At 55.6% G+C, this 17,629-nt stretch overlaps 1 protein-coding gene across 2 annotated transcripts in view; it reads left to right on the top strand.

The window, feature by feature from the left end:
* Positions 1 to 203: 203 nt before the first annotated feature.
* The window catches only part of PRR36 (proline rich 36), a 32,917-nt gene continuing 15,491 nt past the window's right edge, over positions 204 to 17,629 (top strand). The window contains exons 1-2 of one of the 2 annotated variants that reach the window (XM_075902202.2): positions 206 to 361; positions 17,113 to 17,165. The gene's annotated coding sequence lies outside the window, so the exon portion shown is untranslated. Of the gene's footprint in view, positions 362 to 17,112; positions 17,166 to 17,629 lie in introns of both variants that reach the window. The other variant, XM_075902203.2, reaches the window with a different exon arrangement.

Below are 17,629 nucleotides of genomic sequence, written 5' to 3'. Positions count from 1 at the left end.
GGGTGGCTATGCGGACAGACGGGCTAGGGAGCTCTGGCAGCGAAAGGGTTACACCCCCCCTCGCCCCATCGATCCAGGAACCAGCTGCCCGGCGCGGGGACACCAGGGCCGCGGGCTGGCGGAGACAATTGAGCAGCCCCGGGGTGCGGAGCGGTGACATCATCGCTTTAAGCCCAGGCTGCGCTGCCATTGGCTGACGAGCTAATTGAGCGGAGGGGGGGGCGGGGGCGTGTGTCCTCCCCGCCGGTCCCCTCCGCGCCCAGTCGGGCGGGGGCTCCGCTCCGCAGCGCGCCAGACAAAGCCGGGCTCGCATGGTGGCTGCGGCAGGTGGGGAGAGGTGCGGCCCCGCGGATCGCAGCAGGTAACAGCCCCCGCCCCCCCCGCGGCCCCTGGTTCGAGCCCCCCACCCCAGTTACCGGCTGGCGCGGAGCGGGGCTGTTTGGACGCGGCCGGGTGTGACTAGCCCAGCAGGTGCAAGTCTCCCAGCTGGGCTGCGGGAGCCCGCGAGATCTGACCCCCCCCCCGGTCTGGCTGGAGCTGGCCGTGGGGATGGGGGCGCCCCCAGGGTTGTAAGAGTCCTCCATCTCTCCGATCCCCTTGCCGGTGGGGTCCTGTAAATCCCCCCCCCTCCCCCCGGCCCTGCCACCCTCCTGGCTCCGGAGACTTACCTGTGGGCTACCCACACCTGGCTGCCATTGGAGGGTGTTTCTAGCCTCCTTGGGGCTGCTCTGCCAGTCACAGGATGGGAAGGCTCATCAGAGGCTCAGTGTCGCTGAATTGCTAATATGGGGGTGGGGGTGTCAAGGGTGCCATGGCTGAGGGCTGGGCAGGGCAGGTTGAATCGAGAGGGGGAGGCTGAGTGGGGCTGAGCCAGGCCTAAAGCTGCTGGAACCTGTCCCCACCCAAAGCTGCCCTGGCTTAGCCCCTCCTGGGCCCTCTTTCCAAGAGGAAATTGCAGTGGCTTTTAAACTGCTCACTGCCAGCCTGACCTCAGCTAGGGACCGCTGCTCAGAAGACCCAGGCAGGTCTGACTCTCCTAGTGTGGACTACTGCTCGTGCCAGCAAAAGCATCCTAAGGAACACCCAAAGCACCAGGCCCAAGCTAACCCTAAATAGGGAGCTCTCCCTGGGTTGGTGTGACCAGGGTATGTCCACACTACACCTGTGGCACTGTAGCGTAGCTGTTCAGCGATGGCTGGGATTGTCCCGTTGGTGCTGTAACTAACCCCCCACTCCAAGAGGTGGTAGTTGTGCCTCCAGGGTGGGTGCGGTTGACCTAACTCCCAGGGTGCAAGACTCTCCCCAGGCCTGAGCTACCTGCCCAGGGCCGGCTCCTGTGTGAGCGAGAGCAGACCAGGCCTTCCGGTGACAGCACACCCTGTTCTCCTGCCGCGCCCTGGCCACTACACTGGTACAAAGGTGCCTTGTGCCACATGGACCCCAGCATGCTGTACCAGTAGCACTTCTGCCAGCGTGACAATGGTGTGGGAACGAGTGTGTTTGGTGGGGCTGTGCCCGGCTGTGTCCGGAAAAGACCTCCTTCCAGGTGAGGTAGGTGTCCCAGGATACTGCCTTGTAGGACTCTTTCCCAGTGCATTGTGGGATATTGGCTCTTCTCTTGGAATTGGGGGATGTCTGGGGGGGTGGGGTATGCCCCCACAACTCTTGTTCCAACCCATAATCTATTAATGGTTCTCATGGTGCCTCTGTTATGTCCTGTAACCTGCTCTTCCTCCTGTTGGGCTTCCAGCTCCACTCCCTCTTGCTGGGTGCAGAGCAGATCAGCTGAATTCTCCGGTCTACTTTAGAAATGGGGGGGGGGGGTGTAGCTGCCCAAAGGCACTGAGTTGTCCAATGAGATTACTATAATAAATAAGGGCTCATGTCCCTCCCCCCACCTGGTACACAGTGGGTGGCTAGATCTGAGTGACTGTGAAACAAAGAACCTGGTGAAGGCCCTTGGATGCACTTTAACTAAACTGGTTTAAATTAACCTTAGAAACCCCCTCGTTAACCTAGGCCCACGGCTGACTCCTTGGTTAAAACTGTGGGCACACAGGGGTGGGGTGGGGGATTCTCTGGCTTGGTTAGGCAGGAGGGCTGATTTATGTGCCAATAAACCCTTCCAGTCTTAACATTGCTGTGGGGTAGGCAGGCTAGGCAGCTGGATTAGAGGAGGGGAGAATCCTCATTGCATGTCAGAAATTGACAAGCTCCTGACCAGCTGCTGTCTGAGTACACAAAGGGAGTCACCCCCACTGTGTTTCCCAAGGTCTGGTCCTTGTATTTGGGACAAACACTCCTCTGTGAGGGGGAGGGGAATTGCCCAACTCTTGAGTGCGCTTGGGATCTCTCTGCTGGGGTAAGTCACACACCACCCTGGATCCTGTCAGTGGCTTAAATCCAGTTGATAAACTAATTGGCTGATCCATTAATAATTAACGGAGTGATTGGGTTTAAGGGAGCAGCTGCCTGGGTGGGATGGGATTGGTTTAATTTCAACCCTGCTGCTGAGAGACTCCCAGACCCTGTTTTGAGCATGTCTCCCTGCCACCCCTCCCTCCGAGTCACACCCAGGTTGTGTCTCTTGATGCTGGTGAAGTTGTCATCTTGCAGGACTGCTCTTGGGCAAGGCTGTGTCTGAGCAGAGGGGCTGGTGGCTGCAGTCCCTGCACTTCTGGTACAATCTGATCTGCTGCCCCTGAGGGGGAGGGGTTGTTCAGGAGCCCGCAGCAAAGGCAGGAATGTCTGGCCCTGGGCCACTGGCCTCTGGACATTCGGGAAGCTGCTGGACAGGCTGAGGATTAGATGGGATCTAGCTGGTGGCACAGGGTGGGGGTGGTGTCTGTGTATTGCAGACAGTGCCCACTCCAGTGCCGGAGGGCAGAGGGATGCATGGAGGCTTATCCTGCACTACTCAATTTCTATCCAGCCTGCAGTTGCGCAGGACAAGCGTCTCTTCCTGAGGCTGGCACATTGTGACGCTTTTCTTTTGCCCTGTCCTGCGGGGTGGGGAGACGGGGCTGACGGGTTCCATAGGGCCAGAGACTAAATATTTCCCATCAGGCTCTAGGTCTTGCAATGCAGCCCTTTTTGTGGATGGTGGCAGAATGCCTAGCTTGCCAGCATGTGTGGGAATGGCAATAACTGGAGGCATGGGGGGCAGAACCCCAAGCATCTGAGGCTACGTCTGCACTATGAGTTTTGCCCAAGAGCCTATGCAAATGAAGCGCAGATTAGCATTTTCTCACACTTCATTTGCATACTCTCTTCTGATGCTTTTTTGCGCTAGGGGTTTTTGGTGCAAAAACAAGCAGCGTTGACATTTCCTTTTTGCGCAAAAACCCATTTTTGCGCAAGATGCCTTTTTTGAGGCATAAGGATCTTGCGCCAGAAGGGGTTTTTGTGCAAAAAGGAACTGTCCACGCTGCTTGCTTTTGTGCAAAAACGCCTAGCGCAAAAACAAATCGGAAGAGTATGCAAATGAAGTGCAAGGAAATGCTAATCTGTGCTTCATTTGCATAGGCTCTTGCGGCAAAACTCATAGTGCAGATGTAGCTTTAAAGCGCTTGATGCGTCAGTGTTGTGGTCTAGAACTGGGACTGTTCGGGGGGGGGGGGTCCCTGCCTCCCACTTCAATAGAAGCAACTTACTTCATTCTATGATCTCTTACTTGGAGTGGGCCACAGCTTGGGATGCATTTAGGCTCCCCTCCAAGCCAGCTGGCAAGAGGTGGAGATGGTGGAGGGGGGTTGAGCCCTTTGTTGCTGTGGGGTGTGGTTCCCTCACCTGAAAGAAGCTGTGACCTAGAGGCAGAACTGCAGGGCTGCTCCCAGAGTGATAGTTGTTGCACCTGCCCCATATCAAGTCCTGGCAGGGTCTGAGGTTTCCCACAGCCGGGTTTAATGGTGGTGCCCGGTGCTTCCCTACCCATGCCAGAGGGAGGGGGCGTTGCCATCTCCACACTGTGCAGCACCCTCCTGCCAGCAGGCTGAGCTGGCTCTGGGCTCTCCCTGCCGTGTCAGTCGGCATGCCCAATGCTGCTCAGCCGGCCATGTGTGGGCACCGGACTGGGAGGTGTGCTTCCCTGGCTCTAGAGCCTGCCTGGCATGGTCACCAACCCACTCTCTGTGCTCCGCTTCGCCAGCAGCTTAGTGTAGACGGCAGCCGCTCCCATGCATGCTTAGGTCAGGATTTGGGGCATCCGCAGTGGTGCCGCTAGGTCATGGGTGGGCCAGATATGGGTATCTCCTGCCATGTGTTCAGCTGAGAAGTCGTCCCGTGGGCCCCCCCGCAGCCTTTGGAACCTAAGCTGCAATTTCAAAGCACATCCATACCGGGAGTGGCCGAATGCTGACCCGCCAAGTCATGCCTGGGCCTTCTGACATTCAACAGCCCCGCCAGACACGCACAGCCTGTCCCGCAGCCTGAGTGTACAGGGGCTCTGCGCGTCAGAGCTGCACGTGGCCCACAAGCCCCGGTTTGGCCACGCCTGATCGCTCCGGCCCTCTTTAGAGTCCCAGCGTGAGCCTGACCGGGGCTGGCTGGCTCACTCCGTGGGCTCCAGAATGCCACGTGGATGTGCCCATACAGGGCCAGCTGCCCTTGGCAAAGTCTAGTCCGGTGGCTGGCCTCTAACCCAGCCACAGGCCCTTCCTGTCCTTTTGCGCTGCTGGAGCAGACTCAGCTAAGCATCCAATCTCACCATTAAAACGTCCAGTGATGGAAGCGTCCTCCTGGCCAGAGGTAGGCTGTCCTGGGGTCGATGACCCTCCCTGCTAACTGCAGTGAGATGGCTTCTCAGCACCTCCCCCACACGCCAGGTGTCTGGGCTGTTCCCACACCTGGGGAGGCTCACAATGGGAGAGTCTCTGCTGGGTTATTTGAATAAGCAAAACAACTGGCCTGAGATTTGCCTAGTCCAAGCTCCCAGCAAGGTCTGTGAGATGCTGCGTGAGGATCCGCAGGGAAATGTTGGCCCATGGCAACGTTTCCTGGATCTTCCAGAGCTGGGAGTGGGGGGCGGGGAGCCTGCATTTAAGCAGGCGCTGACTCAGTGGCTGCTCCGGGGCTGGAGTGCCCATGGAGGAAAAATTAGTGGGTGCTGAGCACTCCTGGCCCCCAGCACCTCTTGCACACTGGTGACCCCACTGACCAACTCCTCCCCCACCCTCCCAGCTCTGAACAGCTGGTTCCCAGTGTTCAGGAAGTTTGGGGAGGGGGAGGGAGAAGGGAAGGGGGTGCACTGGGGGAGGAGGCAGGGTGGGGGCGGGGACAGGGTGGGTTCTAGCCCTTGGGGTCTCTTTGGGGATCCTCTTCTGGGCTGGGGCCACTGACCCACAGAAAGATCAGTCAGGGGCTGCATGCTAGCGAGAAGCACGCGCACACACACACACACGTGTTCTCTCTCACACGCGCACACACACGCACACGTGTTCTCTCTCACACGTGCACACACAGCTACAGCCTCACTGATGTGCCCCCTGCCCCGACTGAGAAACGAGACACTCCCACCTTTCTAGGAGGGCCCAGGCTAGTAGACTGTGTGTGCTCTAGCTCCGCAGTAGGTCAGCTGGAGGGCTCCCCGATGCTGGGGGGGAGGGGACCGTGAGCCGTGAGAACCGGATCCAGGCAAGCCGGGGGTCACATCCAAACCTTAGCTTCCCCACCCCGGTCTAGTGGATTAGAACGGGGCGGGGCTGAAGAGCCAGGATTTCAGGGCTCTAGACCTAGAGAGGGGAGCATGTCTTGTGTCAAGTCAATGATCTTTGGGGTGAATGTACCGTGAAGAGACGGAAAAGGGATGTTGGGGAGGGCGGAGCGAAGGAGTCAGGGACTTTCTGGCTGCCACTGGTGTTGGGAGGGCAGGGGAAAGCTCCCTTGGTTGGGGAGGAGCAAAGCAGAGATCCCACTAGATCCTAACCAGGTGTCCTTCCCCCTCTGACAGCGGTAGGAGAGGACTGAATGGGCTGTCCCTGGAGCTCCCCTCTTCCCTTCAGGGGTGGGAGGATCAGGGAGCTGTATACTGCTACTGCCGCTTTCCTGGGACAAGGCACAAGCCACGAAATGTGTGGAGCACTTGTGGCATGCATAGTGGGGTGGGGAGAGTAGAATTGCCCAACCGTCCCACTCTTAAATAGCAGGCGTTTTTGCTAAGGGGAAATCCCCACAAGTTGTTAATAATACAGACCCCTGATTGTGCAGCTCACCTTCCAGCCAGCAGAGAGATGCCCATCAGTTTGTAGCATTAATCCATAGAGAGTCCCTGTTGAGTGGCAGCAGCCTGAGCAGAGGCTGGTGAGATCCAGCCCTTGAGCTGGGGCTGGCTGTGTGGGGCTGGCTCTGACAGATCGTGTGGGGCTGAGTCTAGGTCTGGGTTTCACTGCACTCTGGGGGGGATGGGTCGTCTCATGGGGTAGCTCCAGTCTGGCAGCAGCAGCTGCCTGGCTCGTTCTGATCCAGGGATGTTTTCATTTGGTTGCTTTCCCTTCTCAATGGGTCTCTCCCCCACCCCTTTCTGAGCTGGGGCTATTATTATGCAAACCAGGGTTGGGATGGAGAGCTCTTAAAGGGGCAGTGCCCCCTTTATTCCAGATGGGACAGCAGGACACTGAGGGTGGCCTCTGAAATGTGCTGGCCTAAAGACCTTGGGGAAGGGGAGCCGGTGGGGGAAGAAATCCACAGACCTTGTTTAATCCTCTCTAAATCTGGCATATGGGGGGGGGGAGCTCCCAGGACTCCAGCCCAGCCTCTTGGGGCAGGGAAGCTCTGTGCGAAGGTCTCAGAGCGGCCGGCCGTGGGGATAAAGGGCGTGTGGTAGGGATGTTACATTTCAATGAATCAGCCAATGGAGGAGTGGATGGAATTTCCATCGATAAGGGGGGATGCTCGCTCTGCTGCACCTGTTCCTTTGAAATGCACACGAGCCGCCGTGGCTCTTGTATGTTTCAAAGGCAGAGACGCAGGAGGCCGGACCCTGCGTGAGTGGGGACTGCTTCGGCCCCCGCTCGCGCCATTTCTCCTGCGCCTCTGCCTCCCCGACAGAGACGGTGCTGGGGGGAACTGGCTTTTAAGCAGGCTTCCCCCAGCACTGGCTCGTGCCCCCCCGGGTGCTACAGAGGCAGCAAGTGGGGGAAAGCGATTAGTCAAGTACTCGACCAGTCACATCCCTAGTGCCTGGAGCCCTGGGAGGCCTGCAGTGGGAAGGGCTCTGGGTCTGTATTTGCACAGGGCCAGTCCAACAGCTGGCCTGTGTGCCCAAAGCCTGCTGTTCCCATGGGAACCTGGCCAGCTGTGCACAGCTGTGACTGGCCAGAGCTGGGTTCCTTTCCCCAAGCTCCCCCGGGGTTCACACTAGATCCAAACAGCTGGGCAGACAGGTTGGACTCCGCAGATGCTCTCGCTGGGAGGGGGCAGTCCCGTGTTGCTGCCCTGAGAGGCTGAGGCTGCTGGTCTCTTCTGGAGGATGGGGACAAGAGGAGGGTGGGGTGTGGTGTCACCTTTGGGGGAGGGGGGCTTGAGTGAGGTCTGAAGTCCCTGGCTGCAGGGGGGGACGCGGGTGGAAGAGGTGGTTACAATTGGGGTATTTCAGGGGTGAGGAATATTGTGAATGAAGTTGGGCTCTTCATAATCTCTAGCTGGTAGAGCGGCATGGGTGGAGCAGGGGGCTGGGCAGCTGGATTCCTGCCTTGAGGTAGGTTGCAAACTGCTGCTAAGGTGCCGAGAGGGGCTACAGGGACCACAGCTGTACTGTGCTAGGTGCTGTACATAGAACAAAGATGGTCCCAGAGCTCGTAAGCTGGGACTGCAGGGGGATGCCCTAAGCAAATGGATTTGGGAGAGAGGGAGGGAGGTAGCACAAGCTAACAGGGAAGATCTTGCTGCAGCAAGTTTCTGAAAGCCCCAGTTCCCTCCCCCGTGTGTAGGAGCTAGACTGGCAGCATGTTAGTAACAGCAGGATTTTCACTTGCTTCGAAAGTCTCTGCCAGAAAAACACTGACTCATTCAGCTGAGATCCTGGCCCATTTAAGGATCCTGTGATGTCCTGGCCAAATTCCATCTTGAGCAGTTTCCATTCTGCCGCTCCAATTTTCCCCTTCCTCTTCTTTCTCCAACTGCAAATGCAATCCTCTTCACTTCCTGTCTGAAACCACGTGGCGTTAAAAGTGGCAGCAGCTGTGCTGTGCCCCAGAGCTGGCTGCATCTTGGGGTCATGTGTGTATCCTTCTGGCCAAAAGCATTTTAGGATGGAAGGCCCCTAGAAGAAATGGAGCTAGATGCTAGATGCTGTGTCATGGTCCCTTTGTGAAAGTGCTGCAGGGGATTTCATGAGCAGAACCACCTGCTCTTGAAACTGCTGGCTGCTGAGCTGCAGGAGAAACCACCCTTCACTGGTTAGCAGTATAGGGTTTAAGACACATTGTTTTGAGGCTATCCACCAAAGGGCTGTGATGCGCACACAGGTTTTTCTAGTTCATAGCAATATAGGGTTGGAAGGGACCTCGACATCATCTAGTCCAGCCCCTTGCACTGAGACAGGACCAAACAAACCTAGACAGACCATCCCGGACAGATGTTTGTCCCACCTGTTCTTAAAAATCTCCAGTGATGGGGATTCCACACCCTCCTTAGTCACCTGTTCAGTGCTTCTCTTCCGAGCTGCAAGATTCGCTTGCTCTAATATTTACGCTAGATCTCCCTTGCTGAGTAAGCCAGCTCCTCCTTGCCCTTCTCTCGCTAGATACGGAGAGTAATTGATCACTGTCCTCTTCACGACAGCCTTTGACGTATCCGAACACTGTTAGTTCTTCCCTCTCGGCTTCCTCTTCTGTAGAGGGAACACATCCGGCCCTTTGTCCTTTCCTTACACAGCTGAGGTTCGCTAATGCTTTTCACTTTTTTTTCCCCCATTGTCATCTCCAGTTTGCCCCCCCTCTGTCCACCGTACTTTAAAAAAAAAAAAAAAGTCGGACCCAGAACTCCCTGTGAGGCCTCCCTAGCGTGGAGTACAGGGGGACGGTTACCTCCTGTCGGCTAGGTGTGATGCTTCTGTGGATAAACCCAGAATATCAGGCAATTTCACAGCCATGTCGTCAGCGTGAGTCTAGACCATGACCTGCTCCCCGGCAGTCCTGCTGCTGCTCCCCGGTCCATAGCTGGGCGCTTGGGGTATGTCTACGCTAGCCCCCTAGCTTGAACTAGGGTGGCTAATGTAGGCATTCGAAGTTGCAAATCAAGCCCGGGATTTAAATATCCCGCGCTTGGTTTGCATCTTCCTGGCCAGTTGCCATTTTTTGAAATTTACAAGTCCAGACTAACTGCTCACGTCTACATGCGGCAGGGACCCGGTATTTCAAATTAAAGCCCTAAATCAAACTACCTGTTATTCCTCTTGGCTGGGAAAATGCAAATCCAGCATGGGATATTTAAATCCCGGGCTTGATTTGCAATTTCGAATGCCTACGTTAGCCTCCCTAGTTTGAACTAGGGGGCTAGTGCAGACATACCCTTGGCTCGTGCCGGTCTAGGGGGAGTTCCCTCACACGTGACTTTGCTGGATTGCACTTGTTGAAGCTGGAGGTCGGCCAGGACTGTTCTGAGCATCCTTTCAAAAGGCCCCCCCTCGTACTGGGAGACGGTGCCTCCCTACGTCACCTGTTGCGATACTTCCCTTCCCTTGTCAGAGCAATGCACTAGCTCTGCTAAAGTTAATAGCTTCTATAGGGCTTGTCGTCCATAGATCTCCAAGCACTTTACAAAGGAGGTTGGTTCCATTATTGCAATGCTACCAGTGGGGAAACTGAGGCACGGGAGCATGCCATGACATTACCCAGGGTACAGTTTGGACTGATAATTAGCTGTGTCCCCTCAGTTCCCCAGCCTGAGCTTCACTCACTGCTTCACTGTGAGAGCAACTGTTCCCCGGCTACTCGCGTATGGCCTCCAGCGTGGAAGTGACTCCATTGCACTGTGGGAGTGTGATCGCCAGACACTATTAAACTCCACTGCAGGGTGAGGCATGTTCAGAGGGGCATTATGCCAGCGTCTGGTGCTGCCCACCCCTGTCCTGGACAATACGAGCTCGTACGTAGTCAACACGAGCACATACAAGTTACAATGGGGGAGGTCTAGGTTGGATATTAGGGAAAATTATTTCTCTAGGAGGGTGGTGAAGCACTGGGATGGCGGCTTACCTAGGGAGGTGGTGGAATCTCCATCCCTAGAGGTTTTTAAGTCCTGGATTGACAAAGCCCTGGCTGGGTTGATTGAGTTGGGATTGGTCCTGCTTTGGGCAGGGGGCTGGACTTGATGGTTCCTGAGGTCTCGTCCAGCCCTAAGATTCTATGGAAGTCCCTTTCTTTCTTAACAGAAAAGGCTACAAAGCCTGTTCACCTGAATGGAGTTTCCCAAGTAAACGGTTTTGCTAAAGCAAATGCAGCCCCTGCAGAAAGACACATGTCCAGGAAAGAGGCATGAAAGTCAGAATGCGTTACAAGAAAAGAAGAGTAAACGGCAACTAATGCCTAGCTTAGCAAGAGAAATGAATTCAAAGCCTGATCCGACAGCCATGCTGGCTTTGGGCTTTCCTACACTGCCACTTGACTGTATCGGGGCAGCAGCGCGAGGTGCTGGTTTTTAAACCGATAGAGGCAACGGCAGGGCGGAGTGGGGCTGGAGTGCACTGGCTGCCAGCCCTGCCCTGGGGACTAAGGAATAGTCGAGTAACTGATAAGAATTCCTGAGGTTCATCGACTATTCAATTAACTGAGATTTAGCATCCCTGCTCCTGACCCCTCCCCAGCCCGGCCTCTCTCTCGCTTGGTGCTACTTGACGAGCTCCGGAGCTGATGGGAGTCTGCAGTTTGGGGAGCGTGGGCAGAAGAAAGGGGTACAGGACTAGTCAAGGCGGCTTAGCTTCCCCTGAAATCAGATCAGGGCCTTGGCCGCCCCCGGCTGGCGCAGCAGAGTCCGGATGGGAGCTGCCGGCTCGGACTCCTACAGAGCCTGACTGCTGCATCTGAGGAGTTAATCGTGAGTTAATCTTTAGCCCCCAAGGAGAGGGAAACTGTAAACAGAGGGCAGCTGCCTGTGGGAGCCGGGCTGAGGAGCCGGGCCTGCACCAATGAAGGGGGCTAGCTGAGCCGATTGGCAGGGAAGCTGCTAGCTCCCCTGGTGGGAGCCATCCCTCGCATGCTCCAGCCGCCGGTGCGTTTCCGTGCAGCTGCCTGAGCTCGGCGCAGGGCAGGGGCGCAGATCGCACGCGGGATGCTCCCTGGGGGGAGTGGCCACGTCTCCTGCTTTGCAAAGCAGGTCTCCACACAACCTGCGCTTTGCCCCGGCCCTTTGCTGGGCGCCTCGCCCTGCCGTGGGGGCTTGGGAAGGCACGGCTGTGGCCGGCTGCGCCCTGCGCTGGCCCAGACCCCAGTGGGGGCCGTTGGCTGACACTCTGCTCCCTCTAATCAGAGCTGGGGCTCAGCAGGGCTTGTCGCTACTTTGCCTCCTGAGGGTCTCCTGCCCTCTGGGTCCTGCTGAGGAGGAAATGACTGGCAGGCAGACTGTCCCCAGGCTAGAAGGGGTGTGTGTGTGGGGGGGGGGGGGGACTGTCCAGCTGGCGCAGCCGCCCCCCAGGCCTCCGGGTCTGATTAACTTCCTCTAGACTCGCAGTCAATAAAGCCACCAGAGCTGGCTGAAGGGGCCCCATTGTTAGCCACATGGAGCCTCCCAGCCGTGAGCTGGGGGAGAAGCGGGGGGGGGGGGGCTGCCGCTCTCCATTGACTTGCCCCCAGTGGAGCCGCTGTGGATTGGAGCCACACCCAGAGAGGCCAGTCTAGGCCAGTGGGAAGAAGGCCAGGCTGCTGGGACTGCTGGGTTCTACCCCCCAGCTCGGGTAGGGGAGTGGGCTGGAGTGTAGGGGCTGGGGGGTCAGGACTTGGGTTCTGAGCACAGTTTGGCTGCTGCTGTAGGGCCTTGGGCCAAACCTACCCTCTTTCTGTGCCTCCGTTTCCCCAGCTGTGGCCAAACAGGGCTCCTCTGTCCCCGCCCAGCCAGTGCCCTGAGGTCTAGGGATGCAACGTCTGAAAGGCGGCTGAGCCCACAGGATAAGGGACCTGCTACTGCTACCAGCCGTGGGAGCTGCTCTGGCTCCAGCAGTAGGAGCCTGTGGGCTAGTTCTCCTCCTGGCTCTGCAGGGGTATGTGGTCGAGTACGCGAGGTGGCTGGGGAAGGTGATAGGCCCCTGTTTGTCTGGGACAGGCCACGGAGCTGCCCCTGTGACCCAAGGCTGTGGGGGTGGGGCCTGTGGGCCAGCCTGCCTGCGGATGGGCGGCTCTGTTCCTTGCAGCGGCCCCAGAGCAGCGGCCATGTCGCCCTGGCTGGGAGCGGGCTGTGCTGTGGGGTGGGGTGGCCTAGAAGAGTCCTGCATGGTCAGAACTGGCCCCTCTGGGGCTATTGGTCCAAACAGGTCGTGGCCACAGGAGCATGCAGATGTCTTCTCCCTTCCCCCGAAGGCAACCTGGGTACTGCAGCCCATTCGGTGTGGGGGGGAGGGGTCTAGGGGTCCTTCTACTAATGACTTGCATCTCCCTTGGTAGGGACTCAGCTCTTATTCCCCCCCCCCCCCCCATCGGCTCTGCAAGCACCCCTGCTGCTGTTGCCCCCAGCATGGGGAATCTCCCTCGCAGTACAGGCCCTCTGACACTCAGCAAACCCATTGCCCACAGAACAGTGGTAGGCAACAGGAGCGGCCCTAGATGAGCTGCCAGCAACTGGTGCCCCAGGCAAAACATGCGGTCGGCACCCCCACCTCCAAACCCCTCAACGGCCGTATAATTGGGCACCCCAGCCAACCACCTAGTTCGCGCCTATGGACGGACCGTCCCTGGTAGACAAATGGAAACATCAGACCCATGTAGGGGCCTATGGGGCTTGTATGCCCGGCGAAGGCCACTGTGACCCTGCTGTCCAGTCTCAAGGGCAGAATCCCAGACCAGCTCTGCAGAGATGCTGTTGCTGCCTTAACTTGTCTCATCCTCCCCGGCATGCTCTGGGAAGGGATTTTGCTGCTCGATCCCCCTCTGTCCAGAAGTGCAGCTGGAGCCTTTACCTGGATTTGGGGAAAGGGGTTTATAGGGTTCCCAGATCTCTGCTGGGGGGCGGGGGGGGGCACAGATCTGTTCTCTCCCGATACCCCGTCATCTCTGCTCACACAAAGGGGAGGGCAGAGCTGCTAGATCTCCCAGCCACTGTGTGTGGAGACAGATTGTCCATGGTTCATGAGCTTCCTACTCCGCAGCAGCTCTCAACTTCATGGCCTCAGTAGTGCCAGAACTCTCCCCCTCCTGCTCTAAAGGCCAGCCCACCTGGGCAGAAGGAGAATCTCCATCAGCAGTGTAGGGCCTAGGACATACAATCAACCAGTCCTCCTCATGGCCAGTAGAGGGCAGTCTTGCACACTTGTTGACCTCTGCATGAGCCGTGGCGACAACCCCCCAGTTCCATAGAATTGTGGGGGCTTCTCCAGGGCAGGGCTGAGGCATTGGTGGGGGGAGAGGGGGCGTGAGGATAAACAGGAGTATTTCACTCTCCAGGACACACAGCCCTCAGTGGGGCTCCCTGGGCAGCCTCTCTGGGTGGCCCTTGGCATCCGGCTCCTGAGTCCTCCCTGGGGGCATGTGAGGCTGCTCTGTGGCTTGGGGGTGGAGTTTACGTAATGCTTAATTAGTGACATAATTGTGCCTGTGACCAGTGCTGGCCTGAAGCCCTTCCCAGACTCTGCTGCTTCCTCTGAAACAAAGGCAGAGGCCCCTTCTCCTGGGGAGGGGGCTGTGGACCCCCCACATGCTCCAGTGGGCTCCCCCTGAGGTCCCTGTGCTGGCAGAATGGGCTCTGGCTCTGATCTTTGCACCTCGTGTGACAGCGCTGTGGGCTGGAGCTGCTGAGAACAGAGTGTCCTCGAGAGCTCGGCGGCAGGGAGAGCGAGCGCGGCGGGCAGAGTGTGAGCTTGGGACGGGGAAGACCCACACTCGCACCAGGTCTGCTATAGTCTTCCTGTGTGGCCTTGGGGGAGAGCCCTTCTGTGCCTCAGTTTCCCCACTAGTACAATGGGGATGTAAGGGTAAACGCCTTCCCAACCGAGACAGCAAAATTAGCCCCCAGCTCTCTAGTGATCAGGGGCTGCTCTGTTTGAACTACACACCTTGTGCTTAGCCAAGCCCGCGGGCAGCTGCAGTTCTGTCTGCTGAGAGAGGCTTATGCTGAAAAGACTTTCCTTCCTGCACAGCACAAGCTCACCTTGGTAGAGCCATAATCCCTAGCTCCCCATCAGTGGGGCTCCTTTGTAAAGCGCTGGGAGGTTGGTATCATTAGCCTCATTGTACAAGTAGGGAAACTGAGGCAGGCCAGGGACTTGTCTGGCGTTGCCATGTAGGGAATAGAATCTAGGTCCTGGTGCTGTGCTCTAGCCACTAGTGAGTGCTGGGTGAAACTGGGTTGTACTGTTAGAAATGCATTCGGTCGCCTTGCCTCCACCCACATGGCTACGCGGGTATGAAAACGGAATAGGTTTGGACTAACTTTCCAATGGGCAGTGGGTGAGGCAGGAGTCAGCAACGTGTCTCTGCAGTAATTTAAAAAAGCCACTTGAGTTTGGCCTGCTAGTTGGGTCTCTCTTCCCAGCCAGGTAGTCATGTGATCGCCTCCGCCGCCTCTTGGCAAGTGCGTGGGATTCCCAAGGTAAACGCATCAGACCCTCAAGGCGGGGAGGCAAAGTCAAGTCCTGCGCACTGCGCTGAGGCAGGGCCCCAGAAACTCGGCCTGTCCCTGATGGGTGCTGGAGAAAATGGATTTAAATCCAGTCAACATAAGACTGGCCAGACTGGGTAAGACCAAAGGTCCATCCAGCCCAGCATCCTCTCTGCAAACAGTGGCCAATGCCAGATGCCGCAGAGGGAGTGAACAGAAACAGGTAGTCCTCAAGTGATCCCTCTCTTGTCATCCATTTCCAGACTCTGACCAACAGAGGCGAGGGACACCATTCCTACCCATCCTGGCTAATAAGTATTGATGGACCTAACCTCTATGAATTTATCCAGTTCTTTTTTGAACCCTGTCAAAGTTCTAGCCTTCACAACACCACCTGGCAAGGAGTTCCACAGGTTGACTGCGCGCTGCATGAAGAAAAACGTCCTTTTGTTTGTTTTAAACCATTTAATTTCATTTGGTGACCCCTAGTTGTTATGGGAACAAGTAAATAACTTGTCCTTATTCACTCTCCCATAGCTGTCATGATTTTATAGACCTCTAGTCTCCTCTTTTCTAAGCTGAAAAGTCTTTTAAAATCTCTTCATATGGCATCTGTTCCAAACCCCTCATCATTTGTGTTGCCCTTTTCTGAATCAAAGAACCAACACCTGCTGGTTCCTACACAGACCCCAGCTCTTCCTTGCTCTCCCAAGCTCCCTGCAGCGTTCGCTCTGATTTAGTGCACCGAGTCCTGTGGCTTCTCCATAGACTAGAACCCTTCTGCTGCTGCCTCTCCAGGGACTGGAGCTCCTGCCTGGTTCTGTTGTCTGGCCGCTAGAGAATCCAGCTTGTGAATGTGCCTGTCTCCCAGTGGGGTGGTGCTCTGAAATTGCTTAGCTACTCCTGCTGGTCGTAGCTCCTGGAGAGCTGTCCCTCCCCCTCCCCTGCCCCCGTGGAATTACAGGCCCTGCCTGGCATGCACATCTGGAAAACAGTGATCTCCTCGGACATAATCCAGTAAGATCTGCCCCTGAGTGTTCTCCCATCTGTCACAGGATCCCGGCAGCACTTGTGCCAGTGCCAACTAGAGGCAAAAGAACTTCCCTGTTCTGCATCCCAGGGTTGCATTAGGCCTTTCGGCCCCGGCAATGCACCGGGAGCCTGTTTTCAGCTGATGAGTCACCCCCATTCCCCAAGCCCCTGCCACCCTGTAAGGAGAGCCTGCCCCTTTCTCCCTGGATGCCTGTTTGCCTTTAGCCAGATTAAAGCCCTTTGTTTGCTTGCTCCCAGTTTACCAAGCGATCTATGTCGGTGGCCTGTTCTCGCCTCTTTTACCACTCCTCCAATCTGAGTCCTCAGAAGACTTTATCCGCGATGCCTCCCCCACCCCCCACCCATTGTTACAGATGGTGAATAGTGTAGGGCTAAGACCCTTTTCCTGCTAGAGATGCTCCTGTTCGGTCCCTAACCTTTCTCGGCTCCCTTGTGAGGCAGCTCAGTTAGCCAGTGTGCTAAAAACTAGACTATTAGCAAACTGATGCGGACGTCTATGGAGTCATCAGTGACGTGTGGTACCAAGTCAAATGCCCTACAGGAGTCTGAGCATATTCCACCCACCCCATTGTCTTTATCAGCCAGCCTGCTAATCTCTTCAACAAAAGGGATCAGCTTAGTTTGACAGGATCTGTTTTCCATACGTCCATGTTGCTTGCCACTAGTTACAATACCTTCCTTTGGTTCCTTATTGGTCCCATATCAGTTGCACCTTTCTCTTGCCCGGGATTGATGTCAGACTGACAGACCTAGAATGATTCAGTGATCCCATATAAAACCCTAGTTAAATATTGGCACAAACCAGCTTTCTCCTGGAGTTCCCCAGTGCTCTGAGGCCTCTGAAAATCTTCCTCAGCCAGTTCTTTCAAATTCTTGGATAGAGAGTATTCAGACCTGCTCGTGTGTGTGTGTGTGTGTGTGTGTGTGTGTGTTGGGGGGAGGGGGGGTTAATGTGACTTCAGTAGCTGCTGCCTAACACCCTCCTGAGAGATTCTAGTCATTGGAATGGAAAGTGTATAGTTCTATGTTATGACCTCATCTGTATGTGAAGAAATAAACAGAACAGAAATATTTATTCAACACGGAAGCCTTTTCTGCATGATTACTATTTTTACCACTTGCATCTAGTAATGGTCTGAGGACTTTGTTCCTAATAGCCTTTTTTATTTAAAAAAAAAAAACCCTTATTATTCTTAACTCTAACTATAGATTTATCCTTGTGCCCCTTTGCTTCCCTTATCGGTTTTCTACAGTTCTTGACTTCTGATTTATGGTTATTGATTATCAATGTCTTTTTCCATTTTATTTTATTTTTTATAGTTTCCTTAAAATTGCAGACTAACCCGGCTACCCCTCTGAGACTTCTAAACCAGGTTTGTGTGGATTTTTTTCTAATCTATATGGCCTTCTTTCTCTGCTGTGGCTTTTTGGCAAATCTAGTAAAGTGTTCTTAACTTCACAATTCCTATCTTTCTGATTTAAATTCTTTCTCCCAACTGATTTGGTTCAAATAGATTTCAGCTTTGTGGAACGAACCCTCTTAAAATAATGTGTGAGTAATCTCTTACTAGTCTGGGCTTTACTCTGTCTGCACATTGCGAATGCAGTCAGATCATGATCTAAGCTACCATGTAACTATTAGCTTTGTCATCAGTTCTTCTCTGTCAGGACGAGGTCTAGTATAACAGTCCCCTGGGCTGGATCCGACACTTTGAGTTAGGAAATCTAGAATACCTAAAAATTCAAAGGATGTTTTAGTGCTGGCAGCGTGAAAGCTCACATCTGAGGGAACGTCACATTCCAACTGGGGCAAGTGTGACTCTGAGAAGACAGGTGG

Source organism: Pelodiscus sinensis, chromosome 31 (assembly GCF_052426305.1).
Source record: "Pelodiscus sinensis isolate ZL-2025 chromosome 31, ASM5242630v1, whole genome shotgun sequence".
Classification (NCBI taxonomy): Eukaryota; Metazoa; Chordata; order Testudines; family Trionychidae; genus Pelodiscus; species Pelodiscus sinensis.
The sequence above is the reverse complement of the archived record's forward strand: the minus strand, read 5'-3'. Positions and strand labels throughout refer to the sequence as shown.